This window comes from Ovis canadensis, chromosome 8 (genome assembly GCF_042477335.2).
Source record: "Ovis canadensis isolate MfBH-ARS-UI-01 breed Bighorn chromosome 8, ARS-UI_OviCan_v2, whole genome shotgun sequence".
Classification (NCBI taxonomy): domain Eukaryota; kingdom Metazoa; phylum Chordata; class Mammalia; order Artiodactyla; family Bovidae; genus Ovis; species Ovis canadensis.
In genome coordinates this window covers 10,309,992-10,315,911 of record NC_091252.1, presented here as the reverse complement: position 1 = coordinate 10,315,911, position 5,920 = coordinate 10,309,992, and positions in this window count along the sequence as shown.

The window sequence follows — 5,920 nt, the reverse complement described above, 5'->3', positions numbered from 1 at the left end:
CCATGTCCTAGCTATTATAAACAGTGCTGCGATGAACATTGGGGTACATGTGTCTCTTTCAATTCTGGTTTCCTCGGTGTGTATGCCTAGCAGTGGGATTGCTGGGTCATAAGGTAGTTCTATTTGCAATTTTTTAAGGAATCTCCACACTGTTCTCCATAGCGGCTGTACTAGTTTGCATTCCCACCAACAGTGTAGGAGGGTTCCCTTTTCTCCACACTCTCTCCAGCATTTATTGCTTGCAGATTTTTGGATCGCAGACATTCTGACTGGTGTGAAGTGGTACCTCATTGTGGTTTTGATTTGCATTTCTCTAATAATGAGTGATGTTGAGCATCTTTTCATGTGTTTGTTAGCCATCCGTATGTCTTCTTTGGGGAAATGTCTATTTAGTTCTTTGGCCCATTTTTTGATTGGGTCTTTTATTTTTCTGGAATTGAGCTGCAGAAGTTGCTTGTATATTTTTGAGATTAGTTGTTTGTCAGTTGCTTCATTTGCTATTATTTTCTCCCATTCAGAAGGCTGTCTTTTCACCTTGCTTATAGTTTCCTTTGTTGTGCAGAAGCTTTAAATTTTAATTAGATCCCATTTGTTTATTTTTGCTTTTATTTCCAGAATTCTGGGGGGTGGATCATAGAGGATCCTGCTGTGATTTATGTCTGAGAGTGTTTTGCCTATGTTCTCCTCTAGGAGTTTTATAGTTTCTGATCTTACATTGAGATCTTTAATCCATTTTGAGACTTTTTTAAACCTTCCTCTACAGGTGGACCAGTCCATTCCCGGCACAGACGATTTTTTTCTTCCAAGATACATTGTCACAAGAAGGCTCAGAAGGCTTAACTAGATAGTGGGTGAAGTTGGCTATTTGTCCATGGTAGGTAGTCTCTCTCCAGTTAAAAACAAAGGTCATGGTAGTGAATATTTCAAGACGGAAAGAGCCATTTGAGAAAGAGTAAGCCCACCATTATGAATATAGGCGGAGACACAAAGGGAGGGCACCAAAACAGATGGGGAGCACTGGATACATAAGTGTTAAGTTAACTGTCTTTCCTTCTTCTTTTATTCGTGGTCCTAGATCCGACCAGGGGGCAGGAAAATGTAAGTTATCATTTGTGAAAACCACAGGAGATGATTCTGTCCAATCCACCACTTGTAAAAGAGGAGGGTTGGGGATATAAGCCCAATAGGTGTAATTACCACTTACCCCAGAAGCACAGGTTAAAACGGCCATCATGGCCAGCAACAGTTTTTCCAGTGTTACCTTACTGTTGGTCATCAACAGAGTATCCTCAGCTCATCTGGACAGATTTTTCATTTGTGCCCAGGTCGGAAAATGTGCATTGCGCTGGGGACGTTTCATTTTCTTGCCATCTTTCAGCGTCATCTGTTGCAATTTCCGTTTTAGTGCTGTTACCGGTCAGGGGGTGTGGAGCAAGGCCTGCCCGTCTTCTGACACTTCTGAGTGGGACCCACTGTTCAGTTCCATCATCTAAAATGACAAGACAATATCCCTTGCCTAGGAGCTTAAGTGTTCCTGGCCACCATTGATCAAGACATTTAACCCAAACAGCAGTTTGTTCAGGCATATGCGAGAGTGAATCAGAAAAATGTCGCTCTGCTCGTGTTTCCTGACTGTGTAGAGGCAAATTAAAATAATTGATTGTTAAAAGGGCTATAGGCAAAATGGCTTTAGGTCCATAGGGGTCCCTTAGTCTATTCCCCCTGTTTTGTTTATTAAGAACGAGCTTGAGGGTACGGTGGGCCCGTTCAATGATGGCTTGACCTTGAGGGTTGTACGGGATGCCAGTAAGATGGCAAATACCCCATTGATGCATGAAATCAAGAAAAGCATTGGCTGTAAAAGCAGGACCATTGTCTGTTTTGATGGCGGCAGGGATCCCCATCACTGAAAAACATTGCAGAAGAGCTGTGACAGCAGCTTTAGTAGTCTTGGCGGTGGAAGGAACTGCCCAAATGAAGCCAGAAAAGGTATCTATGACTACAAATAACAATTTAAAAGGGGGCAGTTTGTAATGTGTAAAATCAGCTTGTCATAATTCATTTGCTTGTAAGCCTCTAGGATTAGCGCCTTGGGGACAAGTGGTCAAATGAAAGGGGGCACATGTGGCACAGTTCCGAACAATTTTTCTAGCCGTTTGTCACGGTATCTTATGTTGAACGTGTAGTCTATTAGCGTTAGTATGGAAGAGCTGATGTTACTGTTCGGGGGAAGAAAATATAGGGGCAATGAGGTGATCAGCCAAATCATTGCCTAAACTGAGGGGTCCTGGTAAATGGGAATGAGCACGAATGTGAGTAATAAAGAAGGGATGGAGTCTAGCTCTTACTTCTTGCTGAATCAATAAGAACAAATATATAAGGTCATTTTCATTGGATATAAAATGAGCCGTTACAAAAGATGGGAAAAGATGTGCCATGTAGCGAGAATCAGTTAAAACATTCAATGGGGTTTTTATTAGAGTAAGTAAACAATATAATGCGAATAATTCTGTTTTGTGAACGGATTGATAAGGACTTTTAATTTTCTTTTGAAGGTTGGGACCTATTATGGCTGCCCATCCTGCCTTATTTCCATCTATAAAATAATTAGGTGCATTCATGAGAGGGTGTTCAGAAACAATATTGTTGATGATAAAAGAAGTATTTTGTAAGAAATTCCATAATTTTCCTTTAGGTGGGTTGGCCAATAACTCCCCTGAATAATCAGCAAGGGCTATCTGAATGGTAGTGGACACCTGGAGAGCATTATCAATTTCTGTTTTTGTCAAAGGTAGGTAAATCTGAGTAGGGCCATATCCAGCTATAGCACACAAATGAGAGCGTGCAAGAAAAATGATTTTCCCTATTAAGTCTATATAGGAAACAACGCATTTAGTCTGTTTGGAATGGAGATATACCCATTCAATAGGGTGATTATCCTGCACTATAATGGCAGTAGGAGATATCTTAGTACCAAAGACATATATCTGAAAAGGGGAATTGTAATTAATATGGTAAACAAATGCTTGTTGAATTCTCTGTTCTACCAATTGTAATTCTTCCTCAGCTTCAGGGGTAAGTTGTCCGGGACTATTCAAATCAGAGGAACCTTCTAATAATTTGAATAAGGTTTGTAAAGCATATGTGGGAATTCCCAAGGTAGGTCATAGCCAATTAATATCCCCAAGAAGTTTCTGGAAATCATTAAGTGTTTGTAAATTATCTTTTCTAATAGAAAGTTTCCTTGGCTTTACAGCAGAGCGGTCCATAAGATATCCAAGATATTTAAAAGGGGAATGGTGTTGCAATTTATCTTCTGCTATTAGCAGCCCATGATTAGTTAAATTAGTTATGACCTCATTACCTAATAAACTTAATTGAGATTCTGAGGGAGAAGCCAATAAAATGTCATCCATGTAATGAATGAGATATGCCTCAGGGAATTGCTGTTTGATGGGCTGCAAAATTTTATCAACAACGAATTGACAGACCGTAGGGGAGTTCATCATACCTTGGGGCAGGACCTTCCATTGACACCATTGAGAGGGGTTTGATTATTAATGGAAGGTATTGAGAAGGCAAAACTTTGCCTGTCATCTGGATGTAAAGGTATAGTGAAAAAGCAATCTTGTAAATCAATAATCATAATAGCCCAGTCCTTAAGGACCATAGCAGGGCTTGGGAGTCCTGGTTGTAATGCCCCCATAGGAATGGTTATAGTGTTAATATTCCTTAAATCTGTTAGCATTCTTCATTTACCTGATTTCTTTTTAATGACAAAAACTGGTGAGTTCCATGCTGATTGAGTAGTTTCTATTCTATTTTGTTGTAGTAGTTCAGCCACCAAAGTATGCAAAGTGGACAGTTTCTCTTTTGATAGGGGCCACTGAGCTGTCCAGATACATTTATCAGACTTCCATTCTAACTTCAGTGGCTTTATCTCAGTGACCTCTAAGAAAAAGGTTCATTCAATTGTATAGTCTCTTGAGCTTGTTGTAGAAAGTCTCTTCCTCACAAATTTAATGGTAATGGGGCAATGTACAGTTTAATGTAAGCGACTAATTGATCAGGGCCCAGGGCTTGTAAGTAAGATGAACTAACATAAGTTTGAGCTGCATCTGCAGTTCCTACTCCCACCAACTGGTGTGAGGCTAAAACTGCAGGCCAATCCGAAGGCCATTCCTCTGTTCTTATGATGGAAATATCCGCCCCAGTGTCTAACATTCCTTCAAAAGTTCTTCCTCTGATTTTTAATTTTAACATGGGCCTATTGATTTCTTTTATAACAGTAGAAAGGGCTGCAGTAACGTTGGTACTCCCAAAGCCACCTGTTCTGGTGTCTGCTTTTCTATTAAGTGGGGGCACATAGGTAATAGCAATAGCTGAGCAAATCTGTCATCCTTTTGTAAATACAACTTATGAGTCACAAGTAACATTACTGCAATTTCACCCATGTAATCTTCATCAATGATCCCAGTATGTACAATTATCCTGCGCATTGTGCTGCTGCTTTGTCCCAACAGGAGGTCTACAGTATTTTTTGGTGTAGGGCCAAAATATCCAGTTAAGATTTTCATAGGATTATTTACCATTAATAATTCCATATCTCGGGGAGCAGGAATGTCTACACATGCACTATGTCTGGTAGCCACTGTTAATTCAGTAATATTTGGTGGTCCTCCTTGTATAACAGGGCTAGAGGAGAGCCCCTGTTCTAGTTTCCCAAAGGAGGTGTCTGAATGGGTAAAGCATTACCTTGTTTATCAAATCTAGAGCGGCATTCACTCAGCCAATGATTCCCCTTTTTACATCTTGGGCAGAGCCCAGGGGGCTTAGTTTTAATAGCCCCTCCTTTGTCAGGAGAAAGACCTGTTTGTCGAGGCAAGTGATACGGCTTCCGCATGTGTCCTGGCTTGCCGCAGTTAAAACATTTAACTTTAGACTTTTGGGAAACATTTAAGGTTTCTAAAGCGGCTATTTTAGCTTTATGTTGAATCGTCCCCACATTCTTGCAGGCTTTCAAGTATTCCATAACTCCTCCTTGCTCCCTAATAGATCTGATAATAGCCTATCTTCATTAGAATTATCAAAAGCCAGTTGTTTCAAAATGATTTCTCGCAAAGATGCATCCTTAAGACTGATCAATGGCCTCCTTCAATTTACCAATAAATTAAGCATATTCTTCAGTTGGTCCCTGCAATATTTTTACAAAAGATCCATCAGAGGTGGAACTGTCGATTCTAGCCCATGCTCTGATAGCTACTTCCTTAATCCAGTATAACATGGGCGGCTGCACAAATTGTAATCTCGCAGCAGTTTCAGCCATAGCTCCAGTGCCGGTGAGAATTTCAAAATTTAGTCCAGCAGGATTTCCCCTGCTTTGCTGTTCTTGCAGGATTAATTTGGCTTCATCCGTGACCCACATTTGCCATTGTAGTAGCTGTTGTGGAGTCATAACCATTTTAGCAACTGTAAAAAAATCTGCATGAAGCCACTGATCCACCCAGCCCCTAAGAAATTCCATACAGTAGGGTGAGGTAGGTCCATATAACGTACATGACGTTTTGAATTGTGTGGGCTAACCAAAATCAGGTGATTGCCATTGATTATGTCCAGGTTGAGGGTTATTAAGTTGGACCGGAAAAGCCCACGCACAAAGAGGCATGTCCCCAGGAGGAATGCTAGGAAATAGGGGAGCAGTAGCAGCAGCGGACAGCATTGCAGCGGGCAGAAAGGCCGGTGTTAGAGGCTTGTTAATATGAGCTCGCGAAAAGCAAGGTAAAGGCGGATCAGGGGCTTCTGGCAAAGTTGATTGCTTGACTGCTTTCAGCATCTGTGACTCTTGTTTTTCCGTAATCTGTTCTAGCATGACATTTTCCTGATTTAAAACCTCTGATAGATCTTTCTCTTCTAATTCACA